This window comes from Canis aureus, chromosome 4 (assembly GCF_053574225.1).
Source record: "Canis aureus isolate CA01 chromosome 4, VMU_Caureus_v.1.0, whole genome shotgun sequence".
Classification (NCBI taxonomy): domain Eukaryota; kingdom Metazoa; phylum Chordata; class Mammalia; order Carnivora; family Canidae; genus Canis; species Canis aureus.
In genome coordinates, this window is record NC_135614.1 from 58,443,252 (window position 1) to 58,463,465 (window position 20,214).

A 20,214-nucleotide genomic window follows, 5' to 3' on the forward strand; every position below is an offset into this window, starting at 1 on the left:
ATCTAGTATTCTTAGACAATATATTGCCTTTATCTTTACTTAAATTACTGAGGTTTTTATTTTTCTGTCTCGATTTTGTTTCCATGACTTTATTTATTTTGGAATCTAATGTTCAGATTATTTAAGAGTCAAAAGCATTTGCATTTATATGTTTTAACACATTATTTTTATTGTTTATATATTAATTTGTTTCTCTAGATTATAAGGTCCTTGAGGGTAGAGCCTCAACATATCTCCTCAATGAGCATGTGTTTAACATAATTGAATATATAACAATAGCCTGGAATATAAATTTTAGAAACTCTTATAAAATGATCCCAATATTTCATGATATTTGAACACCAGAAGCACTTACTGACTGAAGCCCTAATTGGTTCATCTTATGTGATGAATCTCTTCTTCCCAGACAGCTTTTTTTTTTTTTTTAATTTTTATTTATTTATGATAGTCACAGAGAGAGAGAGAGGGAGAGAGAGAGAGGCAGAGACACAGGCAGAGGGAGGAGCAGGCTCCATGCACCGGGAGCCCGATGTGGGATTCAATCCCGGGTCTCCAGGATCGTGCCCTGGGCCAAAGGCAGGCGCTAAACTGCTGCGCCACCCAGGGATCCCAAGATAGCTTTTTATATGGAATTATTTTCTCTTTCAAATTTATTTTAGCAAATTTCTTTTTGTATTATCATATTGTGCTATCAAATGTATTCTATCACATTATTATCAGAGACATTAAAAATATTTGATGTTGGCACTGGCCAATCAAAATAGGTACTATCTATAAAAAAAATCACTATGGTTCTATGTGTGACATTTGGTCAAGTGTCCATGTGATGTACCCCAAAAGGGGAAAGGAATAGGCTCCCATGTACCAGCCTCCCCCTTGCTGAATGAGTAGTCTATCCTTCTCCAATCTGCTCTATTAGACATTAATGAAAATAAGTATCTTCCTGAAGGTTTTGTGGTTTCGTGAGGATTTTTCTAGTACACAAAACTTCACATTCCAAATACACATCACACTCTCATATATCCATTCAGCAAATGTTTATTAGAACAGAACATCTCTTCGTCCCAGCAACTCCCTTTCAGCTTCTGTATCTCTTAGTCTCTCTCTTTTCCTCTCATCCTTCCCCATGGGCACTCATCAATCTCATCCTTCTTCTGGATCCTCCTCCCAGGCTCTCTGTATCCTTGTCTCTCTATGCAGAGTATTTCAACTCTGCCACAGCCTAGTCATATCCATCATCAATACATGCTTCAATAGGTGGATGTTTGAGGAGAGAGGATTTGTGCTCACCAAAAAATGCCCCTCCACTTGTTAGGAGTTTGCCTCCTTAGACACTGGAAGAGGAAAAATAATTATTTTTGTCAGAAAGTAAAAATTTTTAAGAACTCTATTAACATTTATATACTGAAGTGTATATAAAATATGCTGATAATATGTATCAAATGAAAAATCATGGAAATAGGTTAATTTAGCCATATTCTTTTCCCATTCTCAAAAGTTATTCTGAAACATAACCAGTGTTTGATGCTAATATTTTGCTTAATGTAGGGCATTCACTTAACAATCAATTCATCAGTTTTTGATTACATGCTTTGTGTGTGTATGAGAAACTGGGGATATGACAAACAGTAAGATGAAGGACTCCTTGTTCAGTGGAGGAGATGAACAGTGGGATAGTGTGAGCAGAACGGTGAAAGAGGAGGGTACAGTGAGTGCTATAGGGCACTCAGACAAGACAGGTGGGCTGGCGATAGCCCAGGGAAGGCTCTACAGAATTCAGAATACCTGCAATGACTTTGAAAGAATGGATAGGGATTACCCAAGAGAAGTAAGAGTAGCACATTCCAGGAGGTTTAAGTGATTGTGTACCAACAACAATGCAGCAGAGTCTCCACAGAGTAGGTGTGAGTAGGAGGACTGGAAGAAGAGAGGGTGCAGAGCTGAGCACCCTTTTTTTTTTTTTTAAATGGGTGTTATTTATTTTTTTTTAATTTATTTTTTATTGGTGTTCAATTTACTAACATACAGAATAACCCCCAGTGCCCGTCACCCATTCACTCCCACCCCCCGCCCTCCTCCCCTTCCACCACCCCTAGTTCGTTTCCCAGAGTTAGCAGTCTTTACGTTCTGTCTCCCTTTCTGATATTTCCCACACATTTCTTCCCCCTTCCCTTATATTCCCTTTCACTATTATTTATATTCCCCAAATGAATGAGAACATATAATGTTTGTCCTTCTCCGACTGACTTACTTCACTCAGCATAATACCCTCCAGTTCCATCCACATCGAAGCAAATGGTGGGTATTTGTCATTTCTAATAGCTGAGTAATATTCCATTGTATACATAAACCACATCTTCTTTATCCATTCATCTTTCGATGGACACCGAGGCTCCTTCCACAGTTTGGCTATCGTGGCCATTGCTGCTATAAACATCGGGGTGCAGGTGTCCCGGCGTTTCATTGCATTTGTATCTTTGGGGTAAATCCCCAACAGTGCAATTGCTGGGTCGTAGGGCAGGTATATTTTTAACTGTTTGAGGAACCTCCACACAGTTTTCCAGAGTGGCTGCACCAGTTCACATTCCCACCAACAGTGTAAGAGGGTTCCCTTTTCTCCACATCCTCTCCAACATTTGTTGTTTCCTGCCTTGTTAATTTGCCCCATTCTCACTGGTGTGAGGTGGTATCTCATTGTGGTTTTGATTTGTGTTTCCCTGATGGCAAGTGATGCAGAGCATTTTCTCATGTGCATGTTGGCCATGTCTATGTCTTCCTCTGTGAGATTTCTGTTCATGTCTTTTGCCCATTTCATGATTGGATTGTTTGTTTCTTTGGTGTTGAGTTTAAGAAGTTCTTTATAGATCTTGGAAACTAGCCCTTTATCTGATATGTCATTTGCAAATATCTTCTCCCATTCTGTAGGTTGTCTTTGAGTTTTGTTGACTGTATCCTTTGCTGTGCAAAAGCTTCTTATCTTGATGAAGTCCCAATAGTTCATTTTTGCTTTTGTTTCTTTTGCCTTCGTGGATGTATCTTGCAAGAAGTTACTATGGCCGAGTTTAAAAAGGGTGTTGCCTGTGTTCTTCTCTAGGATTTTGATGGAATCTTGTCTCACATTTAGATCTTTCATCCATTTTGAGTTTATCTTTGTGTATGGTGAAAGAGAGTGGTCTAGTTTCATTCTTCTGCATGTGGATGTCCAATTTTCCCAGCACCATTTATTGAAGAGACTGTCTTTCTTCCAATGGATAGTCTTTCCTCTTTTATCGAATATTAGTTGCCCATAAAGTTCAGGGTCCACTTCTGGATTCTCTATTCTGTTCCACTGATCTATGTGTCTGTTTTTGTGCCAGTACCACACTGTCTTGATGACCACAGCTTTGTAGTACAACCTGAAATCTGGCATTGTGATGCCCCCAGATATGGTTTTCTTTTTTAAAATTCCCCTGGCTATTCGGGGTCTTTTCTGATTCCACACAAATCTTAAAATAATTTGTTCTAACTCTCTGAAGAAAGTCCATGGTATTTTGATAGGGATTGCATTAAACGTGTATATTGCCCTGGGTAACATTGACATTTTCACAATATTAATTCTGCCAATCCATGAGCATGGAATATTTTTCCATCTCTTTGTGTCTTCCTCAATTTCTTTCAGAAGTGTTCTATAGTTTTGAGGGTATAGATCCTTTACATCTTTGGTGAGGTTTATTCCTAGGTATCTTATGCTTTTGGGTGCAATTATAAATGGGATTGACTCCTTCATTTCTCTTTCTTCAGTCTCATTGTTAGTGTATAGAAATGCCACTGACTTCTGGGCATTGATTTTGTATCCTGCCACGCTACCGAATTGCTGTATGAGTTCTAGCAACCCTTTGTTTTGTTTTGTTTGTCACTTTTATTTTGATAAAATTTCAAACTTAAAGAAAAGTTGTCGGAATATTATAGAATACTATTTCCATTTTGCCCATTGATCTCTCTGCCACTCCCTCTCGCCTCTCCTTTCCTCCACCTTCCCTTCACTTCTCCCTCCTTTTCCCTCCTTCTCCCTCTTTCTCCCTATCTCTGTAATTATGATTTTGGAAATGTTTGAAAATTTCAAAATGTTGCTGTCATGTTGCCTTTTTAACACCGCACACACTTAAGTGTGTATTTCCTAAGAACAAGAATATTCTCCTACATAGTACAATTATTGAAATCAGAAAATTTAGCCTTTATTTAATATTTTATCTTCAAATTTTGCCATTACTAATAACATTCTTTATAGGTTTTGGGCTCCCACCCTCTTTTCAATTTAATAACCAATCCAGGAACACCCACTACATCTAGTTGTCGGGTGTCTTTGGTCTCCCTCAATTTAGAACAGTTCTCAGCTTTTCTTGACATTTTTGGAGAGTACAAATTAATAGAATGTCTCTCACTTTGGATTTGTCTGGTATTGTCTTATGATTAGATTCACATATTGCATTTTTTTTTTGGCAGGAATATCACATAAGCAATACTGTGTCCTTCTCAGAACATCACATCCAGAGGCACAACGTGTCATTTTATTGATGATCTTAACTGAGATCACTTGGTTAAGGTGCTGTCAGCCAGACCTGTCCATTGTAAAGTTACTATTTTTACTTGTAAAAATATAAAGCTAAATTTACAGTAAGTATTTTATTAGAAGATATTGTGAGACTACATCAATATCCAGTTTCCTTTTTTTAAATATCCAGTTTCCCTATAAAACTTTGACCCACTGATATTAGCATCATTTTGATTTTTTTGCCTGAATTAATTATAAGTGTGGTCATTGAAAATGCTGATCTTTTCTAATTCCATCTTCTAAATGTATTAATTGACATTCTCTTATAAAGAATGAATTTCCTTTTCCTCTATTGTTTATTATCATTATGTAATCATAGATATTTAATTTGGGTAATCTATTATCATCTATTACTGTCATTTATTTTGAGACTGCAATTAGCCAGTGAAAGTCCCTTCAAGTTGCCCCTGTGGCTTTTGGCATGCTTTCATCATTTCATTTCAGCACTTTCTTAATTTTTGTCCCTATATATTCTGGACTCATCTCATTTTTTCCCTGCCCCAACCATTGAATCAGTTGTTTCTGATTCCTTTAGCCAAGTCTGGGCTATGTGACACCTAGTAGTTTGTATGGCAACATAGCAGGCTTTCAGTGGACAAGTGAAATATATTTATGTTTGGGATAAGTGTACTTGCTTCAGAGTGAGAATGAATTGGAGGTAGTATAATTCCCCAGACTAAGGCCCAATAAATCAGAAGCTCTAAACTTTGCTGCATATTAAAATCACCTGGAGAGTTTTGACAACTCTTCATGCCCAACAGGCATCTTGGACTTATTAATCAGAATCTCTGAAAGTGGGTCAGCAGTATTAGTATCAAATGAATGAATGAATGAATGAATGAATGAATCCAACTGTTCAGATATTTTCAGTATACATCCATAGTTAATAATTATTGGGTTAGAAGGCACTTGAAATATCTACAAATGAGATAAGGTAGGATCTTTAAAGCAGTAGGTGTAGCTTAATGCATATGACAGTAGCCTGGGTGTCATATCTTTGGGTTCAAGACTTATTTCTACTGCTTGATTGTTTCTGTGATCTCCTGGGTTTCAGGCTCATTCATAAAAGGAGATATTTTTATTTTTCTTGCATTTTTACACTGAATTATTAGAATGATCAGACACAGTAATAAATGAGGGAATGTTTCTTCATATGTGAATATTTTAATGTAAAGTGTAATTATTACAATTATTTCACTGATTACATAAATTAGAAGGGTAGACTACCTTTTTTAAATCTAAGAGTAAGGTGGAAGAAAATATTCTAGAAGTCACATTTCTTACAATCTCATGGAAGGAGATAAACATTAATTCAATGGATATAAATGCAAATATACATTGCAATACTTCTTGAAAGAAAAGAGGTAAATGGTGCTAAACGCAAATGTGGAAAAGAAAAATGCAATCAGGAATGACTAGGAATAGATTGTTTGAAAGAGAGGTACACATTAATCTAAGAGCTGAAAGAATATTAAAAATTAACAATATAAGTAAGTATGTGTGTCTATAAAGTAGAGATAACCATACATCATGGTTTGCTTGGGGAATTCATGGTTTATGCCATCTGATAAAGCATTTAGATTTTTATTTTTCCAACTTTAGTGAAGTATAATCAAAGTCCAATAAACATATTTAAAATATTTAATGATGAGTTTTGACAAATGCGTACATTTGTGAAATTGTCACCACAACCAAGATAATATATCTATCTCCCTAGGAGTTCCTTGGGCACTTTTGCAACTTCATTCTTTCTCACATACCACCCACTTTCATCCTGTCTCCAGGCAACCATTGATCTGCTTTCTGTCACTATAGCTTTGTTTGCATTTTTAGGAAATTTATATAAAAGAATCACAGAATGTACTCTTGTTCATGTTTAGGGAGGTCTGAATTCTTTCACTCAGCATAATTATTTGAAATTCAATGATGCTGCATGTATCATTTATCCTTTTTTCTTACCGAGTAGTATTCTATTATATACACTATAATGTATTTGTCCATTTTTTTTATCCATCGTTTATCCACAGATAAACATGTGAATTGTTTCTAGTGTTTGGCTATAACAACAAAAAAAAAAGTTATTATGAACATTTGCACAAGTCTTTGGGTAAATTGAATGTTTTCATTTCCCTTGGGTAAATATGTAGGAGTAGAATGATTGTGTTGTATGGTAGTATACCTTAGGAAAATGCTAAACCTTTTCAAAGTAGTTGTGCCATTTTACAATCTCACCTATGATTTTTAAGAGTTCCCTTTCTTCCTTATCTTTGCCAACAGTTGGTATGGTCAGTTTTTATTTTTTTTTATTTGTAGTCATTCTAGTGGCTATGTAGTATTTTCTTATTTCAAGTTGTATTTTCTTACTGATAAATTAAGGTAACCATTTTTCCATGTGCTTATTTGCCATCTTTCTATCTCTTTTTGGTGAAATATTTGCTTAAATATTTTATTTCTAAGTGAATATCTACACACACATACATATATCTACAAGAAACAAGTTTTTTGGCAGATGTATCTTGCAAATATATTTTCCCTAGGCTGTGGATTGCCTTTTACTTTTATTAATAGTGTCTTTTGAAAAGCAAAAGTCTTAAATTTTGATCAAGTTTAATTTATTGATTTATTTTCTTTTTTAGTTTATGCTATTTATGTCTTATTTAAGAAAATCCTTTCCATACCCAAGGTTACAAAGATTTTATCCTTTTCGCTGTTGTTATTGTTCTGGAAGTTTTATAGTATTAGCTCTTACTCAAGCTGTGTGATAATTTTTTTTAAAGATTTTATTTATTTATTCATGAGAGACACCAAGAGAGAAAGAGGCAGAGACACAGGCAGAGGGAGAAGCAGGCTCCATGCAGGGAACCTGATGTGGGACTCCATCCTGGGTCCCCAGGATCAGGCCCTGGGCTGAAGGCAGCGCTAAACCACTGAGCCCCTGGGGCTGCCCCTGTGTGATCAATTTTGAGTCATTTTTTGCATATAGTGTAACATATAGGATTGAGGTTTCTTTGTTTCTGTTTTGTTTTGCAAATAGCCATCCAGTTGTTACAATACCGTTTATTGAACATGTTACCCTTTCTCCTTTGAGTTGCCTAGGGACTTAGATTGAAAAGTCAATTAAGGGCAGCCCCTGTGGCTCAGTGGTTTAGTGCCCCTTCAGCACAGGGCGTGATCCTGGAGACTCTGGGTGGAGTCCCACCTGGGGCTCCCTGCATGGAGCCTGCTTTGCCCTCTGCCTGTGTCTCTACCTCTCTCTCTCTCTCTCTGTGTCTCTCTCTCTCATGAATAAATAAAATCTTAAAAAAAATCAATTAAAAATATGTGTGTGGATCTATTTCTAGACTCAGTGATCAGTAGCTTTTTTATGAAGACTTTGCCCAAAAAATGATTCAGCACCTATAGCAGAAGAAGGTACATTTACAGAGCATTCTGTGAAACATGACTTTTCATTTATACAACTAGCTGTCAAACATGCACATGCATCAGAATATACTGGAGGGCTTGCTAAAACACAGATGGCTAAGGTGTAGCTCCAAAGTTGCTGCTTCTTTAGGTCTGGATTGGGGTCAAAGATTTGCGTTTTTAACAAAGTTCTAATAAAAAATCATCAATGTTTTTCTAAATTTAATTTTACTCATTCTCATTTCTGAGTTTTTCAGTGACTATATAGAAAATGAAACAATAACAATATATGGCCTCTATTAGCATAAAAAAGACTTTGCGAGCAGCTAATGATGCCTGTTTTATATCATTATCATCAAATGCTTCTAACATAAAACCAAATCATTTTGATCATGATTCAATTTGTTATCCAATTCATGGAGTCAAAATAAAACATTTCAGACTTCATCTGTCAGTGGTAAAATGTGACATTATTTTGATTATTAATGTAAATTCAATTTAAAAATCCATCATTTAAAATAATTTTTGTGGTGGTAATAAGAATGCATATTTTAGTGAGCCATAAAATTACATTCTTACTAAATTCCGTGTTCTTATTAAATTATACCATGGAGCTGAAATGTACTTGACATTATTTATGAGACTTCCTCATTTATAATTGCCTCCAAACAACATGCAGATTTTCACCAAAATAGACATAGCAGTTATCAAAATTTACAAGCATTTTTATGCATGCAGAGTAATTAAGTTACAACATTTGTTTGACAAAGGTGATGTTGAATATATATTTTTAAAAAGTTCAGTGAAGCAATATTCACTTTCTCTTTTTGCTTACCAAATTCATTTGGATATCAGAAATATTTGAGTTTTGGGGTCTCTGGGTGGCTCAGTTGGTTAAGCACTAAACCCTTGATTTCAGCTCAGGTCATGATCTGAGAGTTGTGGTATCTAGCCCTGTACTGGGATCTAGCCCTGTGGTGGGCTCCATGCTCAGCATGGAGTCTTGGGATTCTCTCTCCCTCCAAAAATTTTGGATTTCTTGTTAAAGTCAGCTTATCTATCTTACATTATTTTGATTTTTTTTGTTAATTAATCCTTCCAGTTTCTATTGTGTTTTCTTCAAATTCTATAGGAAATCCTCATTTAGATATTCAAATAGTGGAACACAAAACATATTAATTTTTTTTTACAACCCTCTTAAAGTTTGATTTGTTTCTCTTCTGGACTTCTGAGTATTATATAAATTACATAAAATAAAATACTTTGGGGGAATGTTAGTAATTTTTTATAGGATTTTCCAATTCTGATGCTACTGCTAATTCTATACAGCTACTATATAACTCTGTTTTACACCAAAGAACTTTGTTTTCAAGACCTTTTTTGGAAATTATTTTAAATTGGTATATACATACATTAACATTCACTCGCTTTGGTGTACAGTTCTATTCACTTTGATAAGCTTCTACAACCATGAAACCATTGAGGCAATCAATCTATATAATGGTTGTACCAAAAATATTATGATATTTACAGTCTATCTGTGCCCCAGCCCCACCCCATATCTCTATATTTTTGCCTTTTCCAGAAGGGAATGGAAATTGAATTATGCATTAGTAACCTTATGAATTTGGAATCTTTCACTTAGGGTAATGTATTTGGTATTCATCTGTGTTACTATATACTCATAGTCATTCCTTTGTATTGCTAAGTAGTGTTCCATGATAGGGATGTACCATAGTGATTTTATTCATCAGCAATTTGGAGGATATTTGGATTGTATTCAGCTTTTGGCAATTATGAATAAAGTTGATATAAACATTCAGGTATAGGTTTTTGTGTGAATATAACTTTTTATTTCTCTTGGGTAAATATCTAGGAATTATTGGATCATTTAGTAAGTGTATGGTTATTTAACCATATAAGAACTGCCAAAGTCTTTTCTAAAATGGCTGTACCAACACATAAGTGCTTATAAAGTTCTTAGTGAATTTCAGTCATTTATTTTGTTGTTGTTTTTTAAATATTTTATTTAATTATTCATGACAGAGAGAGAGAGAGACAGAGAGAGAGGCAGAGACACAGGCAGAGGGAGGAGCAGGTTCCAAGCAAAGAGCTTGATGTGGGACTCAATCCCCAGTCCCCAGGATCATGCCCTGGGCAGAAGCAGATACTCAACCACTTAGCCACCCAGGTGAGCCAAATTTCAGTTATTAAAAAAAGCTGCACACTGAAAGATAGTGAAAACTATCTAACTATTTTAAATTGGTTATAGTTTTATTCTATACTGCATTGGAATGAAATTCAAATGATACATTATTTTCTTTATCAAGCTAAAATAACAAATTAATCATAGAAGTCATTTGAAAGAGTTTGCCCTATAAAAATATTTGGTGAATAAACTCTAAATTGAAGCTTAAAAATGGACAGAAATATTTGGATACAGATTATTTTTCATTTAACAGAATGGACAGCTGACAAGCATATGCCACATTTAGAAAGAGTTTTCATATTTTTTCAAAACAAAATAAGCTTTATAGAGTGAATTTGAAGTTTTCAAAAATTTCAAACTTATTAAACACAAAATGCTACTTTAAAGAAGCTTACAGGTAATTTTATTTAAAAAATAATAACAAAGCCATATTATTGGAAAAGAATATATTATTTAAAAAAACACCAATGACATATTTTTAAAGACAAAAATGGCCAAGTAATTGATTAAAATACCTGATTTAAACTTATACTGCTCATTATATTTTTAATGCCTAAATAATGTAAAGTTTTATTTTTTCTTTTGTTTAAGCATACTAAGGTATGTTGGTTTTATATTTTAAGAAAACCTTTTGCTTTTGAAAACAGTTTTGGAATAGGATACAAATAAAGTAAAATCAATTTAACAGTCAGTAATCATTTCAATATTGTATAAATTGCAATGTTTAGCATCACCTTTCCCTATCAAAATTGTTCTGGTTTGAATCATAATCTCTATAGTCATCCAACTTGAAGAGCAAGCAGGTTTGATTGAATGATCAGCTAACAGGCAGAAAGGAACCAAGGATATTTGTGAGATGGAAAGAGAGCTAGTAAGGATTTTGCTTGCTATAAAGTTTCAGATGAACTACATTATCTTGGCTGTCTTCTTCCTGAGAGATTGAAATATGCATTGCTTTATAGCTAGGGATGGTCTTTTTAGCAGGTGACAGTCTGCAAAGACCTGCCACTTACGTAAGATCCAGCCACACATTTAGAACAAATACACGTTGCCACTTAATAATTGAGTTAGTATTCCTCTGGATATGCTTCAGCTTTGAACTGGGTTTAAGTGGACCCTACTGTATTGTTCTCTCTCTTCTTACTCTATTTCAGTTAATATGTTAATTCTGTCAGAACCCAAGTAGAACAAAAAGAAATAAAAATTCCTCCTCAAGGTGGCTCCTCTGAGGGAAGTTCATGAGCTTTAGTCTTGGTGATGTCTTCTTTAAAATCTGCTTCTTTGGAAGAGGAGAGTCTCCAGGTAGACTCCTCACTTGCCATGAGGACATTCCCAATGGAACCTAAATGATCAAACATGCAAGCCCTTTCTTTGTTTATATGGTTGATGTGTATGTATGTGTGTATATATATATATATATATATATATATATATATATATATATATATGTATATATGTATATATGTGTGTGTGAATAGTAAGATAGTTTATTTTATATATGTAATCTCTTACTAATTGCCTACTAACGTTCTATTAAGGATCATTAAAATTTATTCCTCTCCCTCCTCGACTTTCTCCTTTTCCTCCCATCATTTTTACAGTTCACTGAGCTCTCCAAATAAGCATTCTTTAAAGCACAGGACTCCACAGATTTGTTCACAACACTGAAAATCTCTCCCACTCTCCGCACATGCCAGATTGTTGGAATTTTTTGCATTTTCAGGTAAGATAATTGATGAATTGGCTGTAGTTTTCAAAGGCTGCTCTTCTATTAGCCTAGATTATGTGGTGCTTCACTGATAGATAATCTCATACTGTTTTGACTATTTGATTCTAATCTATTATCACCAAATTCTATTCCTTCATACTCATCCCACAGGCTAGTAATGGATGAAGTAGGCAAACTAAGGTTTTTTTTTTTTTTTTTTTTTTTTTTTTTTTTTTTTTTTTTCCCATCTAGGGGAACTATGGCAAAATTAAAATAAAAAATAACCCTTGCCCTTAAGGTATGTTTTAGCTCAATCATGACTGGCTTTAGATGGCTACTTGGAAAAGGTTTCTGGGGTAGACTTGGTTGGCCATGGAGAATCATAGGGGAGGGGCATTTGTTCATTTCTTCCTTTGAACAACACTTAAATAGTGCTGTTCTAGGAACTGAGGAAAATGTAAGGCATTTACTGCCCAGGTGCTCAGTGTACCTGGAGGAGTAAGTCCTAACATAGAAAGCAGTCAACTTAACTATATTAGGCAGCATTCACTTAAGCATAAAAAAAAAAAAAAATCCCATGAATATATGTTAGAAGGGCTCATTAAAAGTGGAGGAGACTTCGAAGAAAGCTTTGTAGATGAGCTGAGGTATAGATAGATTTTGAAGAGTAGTGTTTGAAAAACATAAAGGGAGAATGAGATAAGGCATTTAAATGCATAGCTTAAGAGTCTTAACTTTTCACCCAGACATAAGTTTACCAAACGCTAAAGCCAAGAACAAAGAATGTTCCCCATGACGTTAGTAAAGAGGGTGAGATAGAATTTAATACTACATTTATTGTTAGTTAACACTGAAAAATACATGTCTTAGGAACTTCCTCAGAGTTTGTAAATTTCTTGAAAGCAGACATCATCTATTTCCCACCCCACCTCCGCACCTTCTGCCTCCACAACATATACAACATATTCAACTCTGTGCCTTCTCTATGGGACTCAAAAGTGTTTGGTAAATACATGTCAGGATGAATACTTGAACAATTTGACTCTGGTAGAATTTCCCTTGGTTCATAGGATCTATCTCATTTAGATTACTTGTTTAGATTAGGACTTTAGGCAGAATGGAGAAAGAGTTCCTGGCTAAATCTTAGTAATTAGATAAGCTCACAAATCACCTATCAATTCTATTTTTTTAAAGGATACATGTTGTGGTTATCTCTTTCCTCCAAATTAATGTACTTGATGTTGGAATGGTTGATCATTGATTATATGCTGCTGTGTCAAACTAGCATCAAAAACAGAATGAAGGGCAGCCTGGGTGGCTCAGCGGTTTAGCACAGCCTTCAGCCCAGGGCCTGATCCTGGAGACCCAGGATCGAGTCCCATGTCGGGCTCCCTGCATGGGGCCTGCTTCTCCCTCTGCCTGTGTCTCTGCCTCTCTCTCTCTCTCTCTCTCTCTCTCTCTGTCTCTTATGAATAAATAAATAAAATATAAAAAAAAAAAAAAACAGAATGAATGCAAAGGCCTGAAGACCTGATAACTATTACTACATCCTTCCGACTTTGGGAAAATCTCTTTCTTCTCGGGAACTCATAATAACTTTTATGGTCTTGCCCAAATTTACCACTTTCTAAGATTACTTTTTTAAGGATTTGGGAACATTACACTTCCTGCTTTGAAAGGATTTCCCTTGAAATTTCTTTATGTCTTGCCCTAGATGTTTATGAGACACCCAGCAGCTGTTCCCATTCCATGAAAAATGAAGTGAGTAGGTTTGGCAGCTGTTTCCATGTTGCTTTGGGATACATGGGCTTGCACTATTCTAAATAAATGGAATGTATTAATCACTCGCCATTCAAGTGTTTACATTTTATAAACTTCTTCAGAGGTTAAAATAGGGGAAAGAAAGAAGAAAAAAGTTCAAGTTGTGGGCAGACACCTAAAGATAATTGAACGTTAATTCCAATAGTTATATAAAATAGCGAAAAATGGTCATTTTAAGATATCCTTCTAAAAAATATTTTGTGTGGGTGCCTGGGTGGCTCAGTTGGTTAAAAATCTACATTTGGCTTGGATCACAATCCCAGAGTCCTGGAATCAAACCCTATATTGGGCTCCTTGCTCAGCAGGGAGTCTGCTTCTCCTTCTTCCTCTGCCCCTCCCCTTGCTCCTTCTCTCTCTTGCTCACTCTCTCAACAAAATAAATAAAATCTTTAAAGTACTTCTGTGGATAAGGTTAGCATAAGGTTTAGACTCAATGATAAGAAACTCTAGGAAGGGAATGGGCAGAAAAGAGGTGGACAAGGATAATGGGTAAGAAAGTATCATCAAATATCTGTAGGCCTTGTGAACGATTAGACATATTCCATCTGACTCCAAATGGGAGAACAGGAGCCATGGGTATAAAGTTGAGGGAGATACATTTTAGCTCAACCTAGAGAACTTTCTAAAGTTAGCCCATAAAGAATTCACATATGACAGTAAGTTCCCACATCATTTTAGATAAATGTGGGCATGGCAGCATTGAGAGCCACTTGATTTGGACATCTCTCAGTTTCAAGTGAAAACAACCACCACAACAACAAATGAAGACTGTTCAGTCTATTTAAAACAAAGAAAATTTATTGTTTTAGGCAGCTGAATAATCAATTCCCAGCTGGATCCAGGGTCTCATGTGATATCATTAGACACAATGTCTATTTCTTGACTCTGCTGGCTTCTACAGTAGCTTCATTTGTCTTATTTGTCAGCTCCATGGTCCCAGACAAGTCCTAGTTCCTAATATTGGTAAGGGGTGGCTTCAGGGAGATTCAGATATGTATGCTCTATAATCAGTACTGAGTCGAGTGGAAATGTTGGTCTCAGGACTGGCTCAGATTTGAGGAGTTTTGATCCCATGACTTTCAATATGGCTTACTTCCCAGGTCTGGATAAGGCATTCCTTACCCCTGACCAGAAGTGTCTTCACTGCAATCTCAGTGATTAGTAACCAATGTAGGAAGGGTATTATCCAAAATAAAACCAGGGCTCTGCTCGTGAAGATGAAATAAAAGGTAGACATCAAAAGCAACCAGTTTCCATCATCATAGTTGAGTCCGAGAGAAGTAATGAGATTAGATTAATGGTTTTCAGTAAATTTTTAGCAGTGGATCAATATTGCCAACAAAATCTTTGAAAAAATATATATAATAAAAAAAGATGCTGTTCTGGTTGAAGCATAATGAGAGACCAGAGGCCTTACAAGTTAAACAACATTTCCTTCACCCCTATTTATACCTCTGTGAGAATCTGGGGATAACATTTTGGAATCTACTGAGCAAGATGAATAGTAAAGTCCCATGGAATTTGGAGTCTGTGACTGTTATGTTTGTGTGCCCCCTGGCTCCAATGGGATATTATCCTTGCTTAATCAATATTTGTTGTATTGAATTTAAATGAGATTAATTGAATTTAGGTGCCACACCTGTCTAAGCTTTGTGTGGCATTGCATTTTCCAAAGCAATTTCCCTTACTTTTCATTCATTTTTCATGACATCCCTGTGAGTTAGGCAGTATGAAATTTTCATCTTTTAAATCTAAACTTTAACATATTATTGTGGACAATGAGGAAGACATTTCTAATGAAATGTCATTGCTTTTACATTAACTGAGCTCAAAACATTTAGAAGCAACTCAACACACTGGCTGAGAATTTAGGAGAGTGCTTCCCAGAACAGGGACACTAAGATGAGGAATGCACTTCTGGCCTTTTTTACCCCTTTCTGCCTTAACTGCTGACCAGGGCTGCCTGCATTTTGAGGTCACATACCATAGGTTCAATATTTGTGCCTGGAGCTAGTGATTTTCTGAGTCAAAGTCGCTCTGAGATGAATAGTTTGGACAATAAGTTTTCTCCCACAGCCATCATATAAACTTTTGTTTCCTACTAAACTTGGAGAACTTCTCTAAATATTTTCACCCCTAATTAGATACGCTACATTTAACATGCTATATTTTTCTTCATGGCCCTATCCTTTTCCCTCAGCTACTAGGAGTATGGAGATAAGAGTAACAACCAACTCTTACCGAGTTCTGGTTCTCAGTTTTATTTGTGCTGAACACAGACATGTCCCTTGACATCATCAAGCTTAGAGTCACGCGAGAAGGTAGATATGAGATAGTTCCTTAACAAATGTGATCTTGCAGTTGTGATCAGAGCTACAAAGGAAATGTATAAAATACATAATAAAGAGATTTGACCTCACTAGGAAGGAAGAAATGGATTTCTTAAAGAAATGATGATAGCATTGAAACAGGAAGGATCAGTAGGAATTACATAGGCATAGAGGAGAGAGAAGAGAGAGCTAGACAAAAGAAACGTGTAAATGTCCTAGATGATGGTAAAGAATATAGCAATTACAAAGCACATCATCTCAATCCTGAAAACAATCTTGGGTTATAACTATTATTATATTTATTTTATGATTGAACTGAGACTAGGAGAGTTTAAGTAACTTGCCTAAAATCACTGTTAGAAAGTAGCAAGGCCAAATCACATATATGTCTACCCTCCAAAGATGTACACTTAAAATCCCATTGCTCCTACTCCTTAAGAAGAATCACCAGACCCACATGATTCACAGAAGAATCCTACCAGAGATATAAAGGTCACAGAGTCTCTGAATTTAAATAATGGAAAAAGGAAAAACACTCTCAAATTGTTTCTCATAAAACAACTCATTGTTAATTTTATTTTATATGTATATCCCTTCCTGGGTAATTTTTAGTCAAATCCTGTCATGTAATTTCATCCATAAATATATAAGCATATATGTCTAAAAAATATACTCTTTTAAAAAATATACCTATTAAAATATCAATATTACACCTAAATAGATATAATCAATAATTACTAAAGTAGTCAACTTTCCTCAATTGACTGTCTCAGAAGCTATCTGTCCAATGTCTATTTTCTGTTTTTCACAAACTCTTCAAACTAAATAAAATTAATTTATTTAGTTTATTTTAATTTATTGCTATATCTCTTAAGTTTTTTATTTATTTTTTTTTAATTTTTATTTATTTATGATAGTCACAGAGAGAGAGAGAGAGAGGCAGAGACATAGGCAGAGGGAGAAGCAGGCTCCATGCACCGGGAGCCCGACGTGGGATTCGATCCCGGGTCTCCAGGATCGCGCCCTGGGCCAAAGGCAGGCGCCAAACTGCTGCGCCACCCAGGGATCCCTCTCTTAAGTTTTTTAATCTCTAGGCTTTTCCTTTATCTCTCACTTTTTTCTTCTAATTTATTTGTTGAAGAAACAAATTTGATTTTCTTAAAAACAGTTTCTTATAGTTGTGATTCTACTAATTTTACATTCTTCTATATTCTTCTCTCACATAAGTTTTTGTAAGTTGGGAATGTTGGGAATTAGATCAGAATTTTTTGTCAAAAATCTTCATAAAGTGGTATTGAATAGATCATCGGGTAACATATAATGGCCACTTTGTTTATTGTCTTTATCAGTTTGGAAACTGTTGGTTGGAAACTTCTGCTTATTGACTATCTCAAGTTACTGTTCATACAAAAAAAAAAAGCAAGATAAGTATGTGATTCTTTTTCTTTATTTAGTAGTTTTGAAACTGGTAAATTCTGTTTTCTATCATGTTCTAAAGCTGATTATTACATTTTTTTTACATCCTGTTGTTTGGTTTTATTATTAACTTATAAATTTATTGGATATGTTCATAAAATTGTTGTTTCCAGCCATTGCAATTATTCTTATTGAATAATAAACCCTAGTTGAGCCTATTCAAATTGGCTCCTGAGTCTTATTGACATGACACTAGTAGTAACTGATAACTTCTTTGATTTCTGATATAACAAATTCTAGGATTCCCTTACTTAACTTCTTTTGCCTAGAATCAACAATGTCTCACCAAAAGAAGAAAAGGGAAAAAAGCCTGGTTTCTTTTAATTAAGAATTTTTTTTTGGAGACCACAATATGGACACTAGGGGTGTTCATTGCAACCAGATTAACATATTATTTATAGGTCTTTTTAGTGACAGAAGTAGGAAATAAGCATTGAAAGAAAAAAAAAACTTATTTTTAATCATAAACTATGATTTCCAATTCAAATTTATAATTACAGGACTTTTACCTAAATTCTTTGATATTATATTTATACTTCATACCTCTTAAACTGATTCTTGATTCTTAATGTTCTTTGCTTTATCCTATCATTTGTTTATAATTATCTCAGAAGTACATTTTCAGTAGTATTTTCCCTAACAATATGATAATTGAAAGCTGCTGAGGCTTCTTTGCATTTTCCTTTGTCCTTAAGATATATCCCAAGAAGGCTATACTGCCAAATTACTGTGCTTCAAAATCACTTGAAATAATTCTTCTCTGTGTGATTATGCACCCTTGATATACACTTGAATTCATTCATCTCCTTTTACTCTTGATTTTGGAAATTTTAAAAAAAGATCTAGAAATTTGTCTTATAATTATGTAAAACATACACAGGGCATATAAACGAGTAGAACAGAAATAAGAAGTGGTGTCCTTTTTGGTAATTAAAATATGAATGCAGTGGGCCAGTGGATACACTGGGTGGGAAGTCTTTGATCCAGAGCCACCTTAGTGTTCCCAGAGCAGCAGCCTTGGTGTTCTAGATTTATGACTTGTGACATCAGAATTGCTTACCCCACAGGGCAATGTACTTACTCTATTGGTCAGGATTCTTTTGATTACTGGAAACAGAAACTTAGTTTCCATGTTAAAAAAGTAAGAGGTGAAAACAAGAACAGAAATCTCAAAAAGAGACCAAATCAAAACCAGAGTGAAAGGGATGTCTGGGTGGCTCAGTGGTTGAGCATCTGCCTTTGGCTCAGGGCGTGGTCCTGGACACCCTGATCAAGTCCCACATCAGGCTCCCCTTGAGGACCCTGCTTCTCCCTCTGCCTGTGCCTGTGTCTCTGCCTCTGTGTGTATGTGTCTCATGAATAAATAAATAAAATATTAAAAAATAAAACAGAGTAAAACAAAAACATTCATTAAATTTTTGAATTTACCTCCCTTGTACTCTCACATGTGGAATTAGGGCATAAAACCAAGGATTCTAGTATAGTTTCTTATGAATTTTCTTTCTACTGTCTTTCTGCTGCTCCCTACCTCACCTATTCTCACTCTCTACATATATATATATATATATATAAATTGAGGATGCTTCTTTACAGGAGTCTTGTAAAGGTTAAGTGATATCATGCATGTAAATGTAAAGTACCTAGTATAGTGCCTGGCAGATACTCAGAATCCAATTAATTTGGTTTTTTTTTTCTTTTTCTTTTTCTTTTCTTTTTTTTTTTTTTTTTTTACTATAGACACTGTTGTTTCTGTTTCCGTGATAAAATTGGTACCAACTATATTTTTTTGTTCTCGTTCCTTTGTCATATTCTTCCTAGAGAATTGCAGAGACTTTATACCCTATAATTTTTCGTTCAGTTGTACTTGTCAACCAAGACTTAGCTAAAGATAGCTCTCTAAACTTAGGCTTCTTAAAAGAGAAAAAGGAGGAAGATGTTCAAGACTTTCTTTAATCTGAGCTAGCTTGGGTACTGTATTTTGAGTTCTCAGCATAGGGTCAGGAATAAGAATGATGTGGTTTTTCCTTCCTCTCCCAGGAAAGAACTGTGTGGATTTCAAAGCAAGTGTTGTAATAACATGGGAAATGTGACAGACCCTGAACCCCTGGTCCTAGCATTATCCATTTCATGCCCTGGGTGATCTTAGGAACTTTACTTTCCCTTCTCTGTGCCAAATTCTGTCTATCTATAAAATTAGGTCATTCAAAGAGATCTGTGTTTCTTCAAGTTTTAGAAGTATATGGTTCTGGGATGCCTGGGTGGCTCAGTGGTTGAGTGTGTGCCTTCAGCTCAGGGCATGATCCTGGGGTCCCAGGATCTAGTCGCACATTGGGCTCCCCGCAAGGAGTCTGCTTCTCCCTCTGCCTATGTCTCTGCCTCTCTCTCTGTGTCTCTCATGAATAAATAAATAAAATATTTTTAAAAAATAGAAGTATATGGTTCTATATTTACTTAAACAATCTCATTAATACAGTTCATATAATCAGTTCTATGACTTTTATGGTCCACATTTCTCTTCCCAATGTATTGGCTTCCTTCCCTCATTAAGTGATGTACTCTATGGAATCCATTAGGTTTTCATTCTTTCCTTTTGGCTGTCAATAAGCCTAGAGTTAATTTTCATAGAAAATACTAGCTCTCATTAGTTCTAGGCTTCTGGTACAATAACAACCTTCTC

General features: G+C 35.3%; 1 long non-coding RNA gene across 2 annotated transcripts in view; it reads right to left on the bottom strand.

Annotated features, from left to right (window-relative positions):
* Window positions 1-1,022: 1,022 nt before the first annotated feature.
* Window positions 1,023-20,214, bottom strand: part of LOC144312776 (uncharacterized) — a 30,706-nt gene continuing 11,514 nt past the window's right edge. For both annotated transcript variants that reach the window (XR_013378358.1, XR_013378359.1), the window contains 2 exons: window positions 15,973-16,104; window positions 1,023-1,334 (listed from right to left, as the gene is read on the bottom strand). This is a non-coding gene — a long non-coding RNA (uncharacterized LOC144312776). The remainder of the gene's footprint in view (window positions 1,335-15,972; window positions 16,105-20,214) is intronic.